This window comes from Chionomys nivalis, chromosome X (genome assembly GCF_950005125.1).
Source record: "Chionomys nivalis chromosome X, mChiNiv1.1, whole genome shotgun sequence".
Classification (NCBI taxonomy): Eukaryota; Metazoa; Chordata; class Mammalia; order Rodentia; family Cricetidae; genus Chionomys; species Chionomys nivalis.
Genome location: NC_080112.1, coordinates 66,380,994 through 66,395,381, shown reverse-complemented (window position 1 = coordinate 66,395,381; position 14,388 = coordinate 66,380,994).

Below are 14,388 nucleotides of genomic sequence, written 5' to 3'. Positions count from 1 at the left end.
GTGTTTCCTTCTTCAGTGAAGAATTCAGGAGCATTCTGGTCTTCAGGCAAGCTTTATTTGTTACAATACAAACAGAATATCATCACATTTTTCTCTTTATTGATATGTTTTCTGTTTTCCCCTTGCTACTTTTCTTTTTCTATACTAATGGAAGACACTGTAATTTTCCAAATTGTTTCTTCTGAATTCTACAGTTGAAATTTTCCAGAGGTAATATATTTCCTACTGAAACCTGTAAATATCATTCTGTACTTTTCTCCATACAAAATTTCATTTTTAACTTTCTATTTACTCATGTACAGCTACCTCAAACCATTGCTACATCAAGCCAGGTAATTTCATAGCATGCATGAAGCCCTGGGCTCAATACCCAGGACCACATAAAATGTTTGTGGTGGCACGTATATAGAATTTAACCACAAGGGTTGGGCAAATAGGAAATCAGAAGTTCAAGGTCATCCTCAGTTATATAGCAAGTTCACAACAATCCTGGGATAGATGAGATTTAGGCTCAAGATAAAAGGAAATGAGTCACCTTAAACAATGAAAAAAAGATTCAGACTCTGTATATGTCTACCAACAAAACAAAAATATATCTGCTTTACATTTTTTTCCTATGTTCTGACCCTTCATATTGTTCTTGAGTTCTATGGCTATGAAAATATTATTAAGCAGACATTTTCTATTCTAGTATGTGCTTACTATGAGAATAAGTGCTCTACTCTTATCATTTAATGGTTCTCTAAATAGAAGAATAAAAATTTCTGCTCTTTTATTACACCAGCGTTTTCCTTATTTCTCTGGATAGAGTATTTTAACTGTGGAAAACGAAATGCTTCAATTACCATTAACCAATCATCCTGGCTACCATTCCATCTTTAAAAGAAATTGTTCTTTAGAAGGCAGCATGCTTTGATTTAAGGGAAAAATAATTGTCAGGCCCTTTTCTATTTTCTGCTTTATTTAGGTAGCATGCTCAAGATTTTATTATGTCAAAACATTTGAAATCGATTTTCAAAAAGATCAAAATAGTCTACATTCCATGCAGCTTAGTTTAATAGTTGTTATAGAAACTAGGAATCTGACTCACACACAAAAAGGAGGGCAGGTACACACTGAGCTTTATTTTGACCTTATATTTATGAAGCAAATTTTGTCATGAGGTAATGCCTAAGCAGTTTATGCAGTTTATTCTTAAATCATATTTGTGCTAGTTGTGGTTGACTTCTACATACTCAGGATAGGTAGAAACTTCCTTTGCTGTGATTGCGAGAGTTCATATATCTTCTAACTATTTATGTATGAGTAGAATATTTATAAGTGTGTTAGAACCATCTTGAAAAGATATTCAAGAATGAGTATCCTTATTGATGCTGTAATTAAAAAAACATGATCAAAAGCAACTTAGGTGAGGAAAAAGTTTATTTTAGCTTATAGGTTATATATCATGATTGAAGGAATTCAAGTTAGGAACTCAAGTGAGAAAATGAAGCAGAATGCATGGAGGAATGCTACTAAGTGGCTTGCTTGTAGACCTGTGCTAATATAACACAGGGCCATCTGTTCAAGGAATGGTGGTGCCCACTGAGGGCTGGGTCATTTTCTATCAATTAGCAATCAAGACAGTAACCAAAAGACATGACCACATGCCAATCTGATCAAGGCAACTCACCAGTTTAGGTACTGTCATCATATGACTTTATGCTATGTCAAATTGACAGTTAAAGGTGTCCAGGAAAATGTACTTTTGGCAACTTTACACATAAACACATCAAGTCAAAACCATACATGTCTTATCTTCCAAGCTCTCTTGTGAACATCACACTGGAAGTCATGGTCAAAAATTTACAATTCCCACAGTATTTAAAAATTCTAACACTTTAAATGTCCAAGGCCTCCTTAAATTTCCAAGCGTATTTTTAATCTTAACTGTGGGAGCCTAGAAAACTAAATAGTAATTAAAACAAGTTATATCTTTATTCCAAATTGGAAGAATCAGGATAAAAAATTAGAACAATTCAAAAAATTCAATAACACAAATAGGAATTCTATAACTCAATGTTCAATATCTGGGACACAGTCATTTTGTAGTGTTTTATCTTCAGAGGACTTGAGTAATCCAAAAACTATATACAATAGAAACAGATATCAAGTATAAAATTACAACCAACATAAAAAATATAAAGAAAGCAAGGAACACATGATAAATGTTTTAATAGACATTCTATTTCAAAGAGTCTAAGTCTTGCATCAGAAATAGGCTTAGCTAAACCGTAAAAGGATGGTAACTATGACTATATAATCTTCAACCGCATCAAAGACTCCAGAAGGATATAATATACCTAAGTTAACAGGAAGTACACTGTAAATAACTTCCAAAACTCTAAAATTGACAGAGACATCTCACTGTCTGGACAGTCACTCAAAGTTCTTTGTAATGTTTTGGCATACATCTCCCTACAGGTCCTTAGTATACAACAGACTTTTCAATGAAGCAGGAAATTTCAAAGGCAGTTTAATCTATATTGGCAGTTTGTCAGTCACCTTTTCGTGTGCCCTGCAGAATGTCTAGCAGATTCTTTCATGTAGCAGAAATCCTGAAGGACCATCTCACTTTTAGGCAAGTTCAGCAGTCATTTCTCTGTGTGTCCTGTAGGTCCAGTTAATCAAGCACTCCAGACAAGAGCAGTTTCTTGCCCAAACAGCTGACCAACTCCATAAGGAGCCTCTTTGATGCCTATCATCCACTTGAAGTAGACTGGTGCTGCCAGGAGCAGATATGTCTCATTGTCACAAAAAGCCCTCACTTCTTAAAACATTATAAATGCCATATTCTGAAAGTCTCTGAAAGATTTGAAGAATACCTATCTAACTGAAATATATTTCTATATATATAGAAAACCTAACAAACATGACTACAAGCTTGATTATTATAGATGATAATCTGTTAACCTATACTTCTTAATTATCCATTACATTTTAAATGAGCTGCACAAACACAGTACCTTAATCAAGAGCAGAAACATACATATACAAAGTATAACAAAACTGACCTTAAATTTGTATCAATAAACAAAAATCCAAACCAAGGCAAATCTCTATAGCATATCCCCCTTTAAATGTAAACAAACATTTATAAATAATATTTGGGAATAGATGTCTCTGTCAATTCTAAAGTTTTGGAAATAACTTATAATGCATTTCCTGTTAACTTATGTAATATTATATCCTTCTGGAATCTTTGATGGAATTGAAGAATTTATAGTTATAGTTTTCCTTAGTTATGATAAAAGATAAAGTAGATATAAATATTATAACCATAATTCTTACTTGATACCTGTTTTGTTATATGTAATTTTAATCTGTTAAAGTTAAAATCCTTCCTCTTTATTTAAACAGAAAAGGGGAGATGATGTGGGCTTCCTTTCTGTATGCTGTGAATATCATTGTTTAATAAAGGAACTGCTTTGGCCTATAGCAGAGTTATAGGGGAACAGAGTTAGGTGGGGAAAACTAAATGGAATGCTGGGAGAAAGTGAAGGCATGTAGCCCCACCAGAAATGAACACCAGAACTTTAGCCACATGGTGATAAACAGATTGATAGAAATGGGTTAAATTAATATGCAAGAGTAAGTCAATAAGAAACTAGAGATAATGGGTCAAACCGTGATTTAAATAATATGGTTTCTGTGTGTTTATTTTGTGGCTAAGCAGATGGGAACAAACCAGCGGCTTCCTCCAATAAGGGCTGGAATTAAAGGCATGTACTACCATCATTAACGGCATGCACTTCCCAATTTCTATGGCAACTAGTGTAACTTCTGTGATTGAAGGTGTATGTCATTATGGATACTGAGATTGAAGGTGTGTATCAATGTGGCTACTGGGATTAAAGGTGTGTGTTACCATAATCTGGTCTGTAGGACTAACCAGTGGGGCTATTTCACTCTCAGATCTTTAGGCAATCTTTATTTTTTAAAATACATTTAAAATGCCATTACAATCCACCATGATCAATTTGACTTCATCCCAGAGATTCAGGGATGGTTCAACACATGAAAATCTCTCAATATAATCCACCATATAACTGAAAAAAAAAAACATGATTATCTCATTAGATGCTATAAAAGCTTTTGACAAAATACAACCCTTTATGATAAGGGACTTGGAGAGATCAGGGATACAAGCAACATACCTAAACATAATAAAGGCAATATACCTCAAGTCAACAGCCAACATCAAACTAAATGTAGAGAAACTTAAAGAGATCCCACTGAAATCAGGAACAAGACAAGGTTGTAAGCTCTCACCATATCTATTAAATATAGTACTTGAGATTCTAGCTAGAGGGGAGTGGAGAGAAATATGTAACTCAATGGAAACAATTTTAAAAATAAAGAGATAGCAAGTAACAAGTCTAACAAAAAATCAGCATGTTGTGATTTGGGAAGAGGTTTGTGGCCCAAAAGAAAGAGTGATACATTCCACCAGTTATTTTGCCTCAAATTAGTTGTTTCTCTTTTGTTATTAATGTACATATATTTATATGTCTCTGCACTTAAATAAAAATAAGCTGCTGAGTCAAAAAAATTAATGATTGATGCTGGGTAGTGGTGGTGCATGCCTTTAATTCCAGCACTCAGGTAGGCAAATCTCTGGTTTTGAGATCAGCCTGGTCTACAGACAGAGCTCCAAAATGGTCAGGGCAACCCAAAGAAATCCTGCCTGGAAAAAAGAAGCAAATAAGCAAGTAAACAAACAAACAGATGAATGAATGCCTAAATAAATAAATAAATAAATAAATAAATGATTATTGTGAGAGAGATCAGCTCACTGTGGGCAGTGTCACCCCTGGAAAAGTGCTCCTGGGTATAAAACAAAGCAAAATTAGCAAGTTGTGAGGAGCAAGCCAGTAAGAAGCAGTCCTCCATGGCCTCAGCATCAGCTACTGCTTCCAGGTTCCTAACCTGTTTGAGTTCATGCCTTGGCTTCCCGTAATGGACTGTGATTCAGAACATTTGAAACAAATACACCCATTTTATATATTTTTTTTTAAAAAAGAAAACAAACTATCTGTAGGACGATGTGGTACAGTAGTGGTATTGGAATATCCTGAATTATTGGGAAGCCAGGATATACTTAGAGCCACAATATGACAGTTCTAGAGGCTGGAGCTGCAATATGACAGCTCAGCCCTGGAGGGAAAGGTATACTGACTATCAGGAAGCCAGGCTACCTGAAGCTGGGGTGCAATGGGGGATGATCTCCCCGCAGTATATAGGGATCCTGCTCCTCTCCTGGAGAGCCACTACAGGTGAGTTCTGCTCTGCTCCTTATGGGAACGTCCTAGCAGAGCTATCTGCTTCTTCTCCGGCCCAAGATGTTTTTTTTTTTTCTTTTTCTGCTAACACTCTGCTAAGGGAAGTCCCCTGAAGAAATGCAGCATTTTCTTCCAGTGGCAGAAAGTTGTTAAATTTCCTCAGCAGGCCTTGCTCAGCCTCCTTAAGGAGCATCCTAGCAATGTTCTTCTTAAGGAGCATCCTAGGAAGGTTGATTCCTAATTTTCTGAGAAATCACCACACTGACATCCAAAGGGGTTGTACCAGCTTGCATTCCTACCGGCAATGCAGAAGTGTTCCCTTTTCCCCACAACTTCTTCAGCATAAGTTGTTATCAGTGTTTTTGATCTTGGTCATTCTTACAGGTGTAAGATGGAATCTCAGAGTTATTTTGATTTGCATTTCTCTTATGACTAAGGATGTTAAACATTTCCTTAAGGTGTCTTTTAGCCATTTTAGATTTTCTGTTGAGAGTTCTCTGTTTAGGTCTGTACTCCATTTTATATTGGATTATTTGTTCTTTTGGTGACCAATTTCTTGAGTTCTTTGTATATTTTAGAGATCAGACCTCTGTCTGAAGTGGGGTTGGTGAAGATCTTTTCCCATTCTGTAGGCTGTCATTTTGTCTTGTTGACCATGTCCTTTCTTTACAAAAGCTTTTTAGGAAACAACCTTCCTCAAGACACAGTAATACAACTTTTGCGTATATAGCCAAAGGATTCTCAATCATGCCACAAGGACATATGCTCAGCTATGTTCATAGCAGCAATGTTTGTCATAGCCAGAACCTGGAAACAACCTAAATGCCCCTCGACTGAAGAATGGATAAGGAAAATGTGGTATATTTACACGATGGAGTACTCCACAGCAGAAAAAACAAACAAAAAAACGACATCTTGAATTTTGCCGGAAAATGGATGGAGCTAGAAAACATTATTTTGAGTGACATAACCCAGACACACACAAAAAAAAACCCAATTGTCACATGTATTCACTCATAGATGTTTTTTACACATAAAGCAAAGAAAACCAGCCTACAAACCACAATCCCAGAGAACTTAGACAACAATGAGGATACTCTATATGGGAATTAGAAAATGACAAGATCTCCTGAGTAAATTGGGAGCATGGGGTCCTTGGGGAGTTGAAGGGGGAGGGGAGAAGCAGGGAAAGGAGCAGAGAAAAATGTAGAGCTCAATAAAAATCAATTAAAAAACACAATGAAAAAATAAAATTTTGTATTTAAAGAAAAAAAAAGAGCATCCTAGGAAGGTTCTTTTATTCTGCTCTGCCTTGCTGAGGACCCCTAGGGAGTGTCTCAGCAAAGTTTTTCAGTTTGGTCCTCTAAGGGACATCTCAGCCAGGTTCTTCTGCTCTGCCCACAAATGAAGGTAATCACCCAAGATTCTTTTGAGAAAGAGATTTATTTGGGAAGGAGGAGTCTAAGAGAGTGGCTGCCTCTGCCACATAATAGCAGCTCTCAGCTGAAAGGATTGAGAGGCTTATATAGTACTTCTTACAGGCAGAGTATTCACAGGGAGACAGGGGATTAGTTAGTTTTTCTCTGCTTAGGGATTGGTCAGTTTAGTTGGTCAGGGGCAGAGATGGCTCTTACTTCATGGCCAAACTATGTTTCTTTCACTGATCCTTTTTAGTTTTTTGACTCTAATCTTAGGACCAGGGCATATTTCTTTCACTAGCTCTAATTCTATGGACAAATTGCGTCTATTTGACACTAGATTCAGAGCCAGGGCACATTGTTGTTGGGGTTTCTGTACTGCCCAGTTCTCACAATCATTATGTCCCAAAGAAATCACACAGAGGTCTATATTAACTCTAAATTGATTGTCCCATTAGCTTAGGCTTCTTATTAACTCTTATAACATATATTAGACAATTATTCTAATATATGTTAACCACATGCCTTGCTACCTTTTTCAGTGAGGCAGTCACATCTTGCTTTTTCTGTGTCTGGGCAGGGACTGTGTCCTCTTCACATAATTCTCCTGTTCTCCTTCAACCACTTCTACTTCCTGTCTTTTGTCCTGCCTATACTTCCTGCCAGAATACTGGTCAATCAGTGTTTATTTAAAATATAATTGACAGAATACAGACCATGGTTCCATACCACTTTCCCCTCCTTTTTAAAAAAAAAGACAAACAAAAACATCCATAGTTCATTTTCGGGGGAATGTGGATGTAGTTTTCCAACTACTTCCTGCTGGTTGGGGGCACTGATAATCTTATGGGGACCTATAGAAAATTTAGAGTTATGATCATGTCCTGACTGCAGTATCCTGTGGGACTTGATCATCTCAGGCAGCATCTTGAATCTGTTCTGGATGTAGAAATCATATATCTGGGCCATCTATTTCTACCAGAGATCTCTCGGGTGGTCTTCCTTGATCAAACCTGATTTGTCTTAACTCAGAATAAATTAACAGCTTCTCATTGTCTGTGGAAACAAAAGCAAAACCTCTTCTCCAAAGAAATATATCTTATGAAGTCAAGGTATTTTCAAAATATCTATCTTGAATGAATTCAGCAGCATTTATAAACATGATATAGGAGGGTCTTCTGTTTTGTGTTGATTTCATTGGTTAATAAAGAAACTGCCTTGGCCTTTTGATAGGCTAGCCCTTAGGTGGGTGGAGTAGACACAACAGAATTCTGGGAGAAAGGAAGCAGAGTCAAGCTGACTCCATGAAGCTCTGGCCCAAGATGGACATAGGTTAGAATCTTCCCGGTAAACACATATTAATAGAAATGGGTTAATCAAGATGTTAGAGTTAGCCAGTAAGAGGCTAGAGCTAATGGGTCAGTCAGGCAGTATTTAAATGAATACAATTTTTGTATTGTTATTTGGGGTAAAGCTAGCCTGGTGGCAGGACGCAGCCCGCTGCTCCTACTACATAAACAAATAGTTTTAACAGCTGTTGCTCCTTCCTCAGCATTCAAACAATTCAAAGGGAGCATAATAACATACAGTATCCAGTTTTTCTGTGTATTTTTCATCTTTACGTGGCTTTATATTTTAACCTATATTTCTTTTATTTTTACTTTTAATTTTTGGCTTTTTGAGACAGTTTCTCTGTGTATCTTTGGCTGTCCTGGAACTCACTCTCTAGACCAGGCTGTCCTTGAACTCACAGAGATCCACCTGCCTCTGCGTCCCAAGTGCTGGGATTAAGGGTGTGAGTGACCACAACTTGAATTCACAGAGGTCTATCTGACTCTGTCTCTCAATTGTTGGGATTAAAGGCATGTGCACTACACCTTGAACTTGCAGAGGTCCATCTACCTCTGCCTCTCAAGTGTTGGGATTAAAGGGGTGTGCCACCACACCCAACTACTCTTTTTTTAAAAGAACTTTAAACTTTTTATTTTCTTTCCCAAGCCTGCATATATTTTTAATACACTGTAAACCATTTAGAGGTTTTCTTCATCTTTGAATCTCTCTTTACTGTATATCTCTTTTTTTCTCTTTTTTTTTTCTGACCACATGAGTCTTTAATTTGCTAACCAATATGGAGAGGATTAAAGTCGTGGCTTTGACAACGGGATCCAGCCCATTATTTAGCTTTCTGAGATTCCAGCCTCATGGCAGAGGTACTGGCTGTAGACAGGTTTATTGTCACAACTCTATGGCGTTTCAAGGTCCCTTCCAGCAAGCAAGCTGCAGCAGTCTGTTCACAAACCACACTCAAATACTCTGTAGTTGGACCTCATGCCTGAAATATTCAGAGTTTGCCCTGGCAGGACATCGCAGAAAGAGGCATTTTAAAAAGGTGCAGCTTTTTTCCTGCTACAGCTGAAACCCAAAAAGCATGCAGTCAGCTTTTCATCAACATCATTTAACTGTTTCATGACAAGACCTCTTAAAAGAGCTGCAAGGTCTTACAGCTAAAGCTGGGTCAGGAAGCCTCTCTTGAATGAGATCACTTGACTGTAGCAAGCAGAGCCCATCTGAGAAAATGCTGCTGTTAATAAATTGTGATTAACTAGAATTACTTCCCAAGCTCTGTCAGGCTTTATGTGGATGCAGTCGTCCACATGTTGGGCACCATTTCTTGTCGGGTTTTCTGTCCTGCCCAATTCCTGCAATCATTAAGTCCCAAAGAAATCACACAGAGGCCTACATGAACTATAAACTGATTGTCCCATTAAGCTCAGGCTTCTTATTAACTCTTATAACATATATTAACCCATTATTCTAGTATATGTTAGCCACATGGCTCAGTACATTTTTCAGCGAGGCAGTCACATCTTGCTTCTTCTGTGTCTGGACCAGGACTGTGTCCTCTTCCCAGAATTCTCCTTCTCTCCTTGACCCACCTCTACTTCCTGTCTGGTTTTCCCGCCTATACTTCCTGCTGGGTTACTGGCAAATCAGTGTTTATTTAAAATATAATATATAATTGACAGTATACAGACCATGGTCCCACACCAGCAGATATCTTTAGTTTTGAATTAAGGGATAAAGAAGTTTTTTTCCTGGCTTAGGCCTCAAATACAGGGTGTGTTTTTTTCACTGGCTCTGGGTTCAGAGTCAGGCTACTCAGTAATTGGTTAGTTTTCTACTCCAGTTGTCCCTTTTATTTACACTATCTTTTTCACTATACATACAAATCTAAGTTTCCACTCCCTCCATTCCTTCCAGTCCCTCCACATACCTTCCTACTCCACCTCAACCAATTTTCAGAGAGGGAAAGGCACATTGCTTTGTGGAATGTCCAAGACCCTCTGTACTATATCTATGCTGAGCAAGGTATCTATCCAAAGACAATAGGTTCCAAAAAAGCCAATACATGCAACTGCCAGTGGTCCCTCAGTCTGCCCCAGCCATGCAACTGTCAATCACATTTAGAGGACTACTTTGGTCATATGCTTGCTCCTTTTCAGTCCAGCTGGAGTTGGTGAGCTCCCATTAGCTCAGGTACACTGTTTCAGTGGATAAACTCATAATGGTCTTGTCCTCTTTGCTCATATTCTCATTCCTCGCATTCTTCAACTGGACTTTGGGAGCTCAGTCCAGTGCTCCAATGTGGGTTTCTGCCTCTGTATTCATCAGTTGCTGGATGAAAGATCTATGGTGATATTTAAAATACTCTGACTACAGAGCAAGTCAAGTTTGGGCCCCCCTCTCTTCTATTGCTTAGGATCTTAGCTGGTGTCATTCTTGTAGATTCCTGAGAATTTCTGTACAGCCATGTTTCTGTTAACCCTATAATGGCTCCCTCAATCAAGATATCTCTTCCCTTGCTCTCATCTCTGTCCTTCCTGCATCTTGACTATTCCATTCCTTCAAATTCTCCTCACCTCTCCCATTTTCCCTCCTCTTCTCCTTTGGTCCTCCCATGCTCCCAATTTTGTCAGGTGATCTTGAATGTTTCCAATTTCGAGTAGGATCTATACATGTTTTTCTTTGGGTTCACCTTATTACTTAGCTTCTCTAGGATCATAAACTAAAGACTCAATATCCTTTGTTTATAATTAGTATCCACTTATGAGTGAGTACATACCATATTCATCTTCTTGGGTCTGGGTTACCTCACTCAAGATAGTATTTTCTAATTTCATCCATTTGCATGCAAAATTCAAGATGTCATTGTTTTTAACTGCTGAGTAGTACTCTAATGTGTGAATGTGCCACATTTTTTTATACATTCTTTGGTTGAGGGGCATCTAGGTTGTTTCCAGGTTCTGGCTATTACAAAGAATGCTGTTATGAACATAGCTGAACAAATGCCTTTGCAGCATGATTGAGCATCTTTGGGTATATGTTCAAAAGGGGTATTACTAGATCCTGAGATAGGTTGATTCCCAATTTTCTGAGAAACTGCCATATTTATTTCAAAAGTGGTTGTACAAGTTTTCTCCTATAGTTTTTTTTAATGTATTTTCTGTGCCTTTGAGTTGGAGTTTTCCTTCTTCTACCCCTATTATTCTTAGGTTTAGTATTTTTATGATGTCCCAGTTTTCCTGGATGTTTTATGTTAAGAATTTGTTGGATTTAATGTTTTCTTTGACCAATGATTCTATTTCCTCTATAGTATCTTCAACACCTGAGATTCTTCTATCTCTTGTATTCTGTTGGTTATACTTTTCTCTGTAGTTCCTGTTTGTTTACGCAGATTTTCGGTATCCAGAATTCCCTTGGTTTGTGTTTTCTTTATTACCTCTATTTCAATCTTCAAGTCTTGAACTGTTGGCTTCACCTGTTTGTGTTTTCTTAGGTTTCTTTGAGGAATTTATTAAATTCTTCCAATTTTTTGTTTGCCCTTTCCTCCATTTCTTTAAGGGAGTTTTTCATTTTCTCTTTAAAGTTCTCCATCATTTTCAAAAAGTTACATTTAAGTCATTTTCTTCTGTTTCTTATAGGTTAGGATAATCAAGTCTTCCTGTGTTCTGCTTTTACCATATTGCGTTTCGGGTTGGTGGATGAATTCTTGCATTGGTACCAACACGTCTCTTCCTTCAAATGAAGCCGGCAGTATCTTTGTGTCTTAGTCCAATCCTTGCAGTGATTGTCTGAGTATTTGGGAGTTTTTTGTGGTCTACTGTGTACTGTCAACATCTGTATCTCAGGAAGCCTCTGAGGTTCCTGTAAGCCTGTTCTCTTTGTCTTCTCTCCTGGTTCACTCGCTTGGCCCCCACAGTGTTGTACCAAGCTCTTGGTCCCCTCAGCACTGTAGCAAGCTCTTGGTCCCCTCAGTATTGTTGGAAACTCTCAGCTCTTGGCACAGTGTCCTAAGAGTAGGGTGTCCCTCTGTGTGGCTATTCACTCACCTCTTAAGTCCCCTCAGTATTGGAGCAAGCTATGTTTCAGAGTTCCACTGAGGTTGCAGGAAGATAGGCAGGTTTGGGGTCAGGGTGTGGCTAGCAGTTTGGATGGGTCATTGGATGGAGTTGGGTTTTGGGGAGCCTACCCGCAGGAAACTCCCTGCTGGTTGGCTAGAAAATCTGAGGGAGTTGGGGGAGGGGGCTAAAGTTATGTTCCACTGTGGGGGTCCTAGAGTGTGGGGTGTCCTGCCACATGGCTGTTTACTCACCTCTTATGTACCCTCATGTATTGGAGCAAGCTGTATTTTCCAAATAAACCTTTTTTCTCTAAAAAATAAAATAAAAATAGGCCTGAGACTTCAACTCATTACTACACAGTAATTTTATTATTATGTCCCAGTAATGCATGTTGAGATCTAGAACGACAATCCCTTCAGCATTGCTCTTTCAGTTCAGGATGATTTGTGGTACTGAGTTCCATTGTGGTTCTGCATGAATTTGGGAATAGGCTCTTCTATGACTTTGAAAAATTAGATAGGGATTTTGATTAGAACTATATTGAGTGCATATATACACATATACATATGATATATTATAATGTATTAATACATATAGTATATATTATATATGTATACTGTAAACTGTATACTTCAGTTCTCAAAAGAATAAAACATTATGGTTAAGAAATATATTTTTTCCATTTTAGTAAAAATAGATTCTTTCTATACACAATATGACCTAATTACAGTTTCCCTTTTTCCTCATATTACTCTTCCAAGTTTTTCCTTAGTTCCTCTTTCCTCTAGATCTTCTCCCTTTCTGTCTCTCATTAGAAAAGAACAGAATTCTAAGAGATAATTGCTGAACATGACAAAATAAAATATAATAAGATAAAACAAAAACCATCACATCAAGGCTGGAGAAGGAAACCCAATATAAGGTTTTCTTTTGTGAGCAGGTATGAGAATCAGAGACCCATTTGTTCATACACTCAGAGTACCTTAAACATACTCAGGTGAAGTGGGATGGTGGTGGCGCATGCCTTTAATCCCGGCACTCAGGAGACAGAGGCATGCAGATCGCTGTGAGTTTGAGGCCAACCTGGTCTAAAAGAGTCAGTTCCAGGACAGTCTCCAAAGCAACACAGAGAAACCGTGCCTCAAAAAGCAAAAACATAAAAAAATAAAAATAAAACAAAGCACCATATTCAGTTGATAGCTAAAACATATACACATAGGGACTTATGAAGACTGGTATAGGCCCTGTGTTTGCTGCTTCAGTCACTGTAAGTTTATGTAGGCCTCCCTCAGCTGACTCAGTGGGCTTTGTTCTCCCTAGTTACCTCCATCCCCTTTGGCTCTTGTATTCTTTCTGCCTTCTCTTCCATGGGGTTTCTTGAGCTCCAAGGGAGACTGTTAATTGTCCCTAGCAATTAAGAAAATTCAAATCAAGACTACATTGATGCCTACCTAGTTTCTACATTTTTTCTTTATTTTATTCTTTTTTTAATTAAAATTTCTGCCTCCTCCCCGTTTCCCCTTTCCCTCCCCCTCCTCCCACACATCGCCCCCTCCCCCCACTCCCCTCCCCCTATCCCCACTCCTCTCCCCCCTCCCCCTACTCCATTCCCCCTCCCTCTAGGTCCTGAAGAGCAGTCCAAATTCTCTGCCCTGCAGGAAGTCCAAGGTCCTCCCACTTCTATCTAGGTTCAAGAAGGTGAGCATCCGAACAGGCTAGGCTCCCACAAAGCCAGTTCATGCAAATTTTATACAGCCCCTTTGGGAAAAGGTATGCCCATTTCTCAGAAAATTTGTTATCAATCTACCTCAAGACCAGCCATACCACTCTAGGGCATTTACACAAAGGAAATTCAATAATACTCAACTGTGTTCATAGGATCTTTATTTGTAATAGCTAGAACTTCAAAACAACCTAAGCCTAAGAATGGATAAAGAAAATTTGGTGCATTTACTCAATGGAGTATTGATGTGGGCTTTTCCTCTTTATGCTGTGAATAACTTTGGTTAATAAAGAAGTTTCTTTGGGCCTGTGTAGGGCAGAAAAAAAAGACTACATTGAGATTTCATTTAACTTAGGTATAATGGTAAATATCAACAAAAAGATAACAACAAATGTTGGTTGGAGTGTGAGGAAAAGGGAACTCATAATCAATGTTGGTGTTTGAGATGCTGGGGAGCATTAGAGATGATAATATCAGGGTATAAGGATCTGATGAAGGAATTGGGAAAAATGAGGGGTATAAAT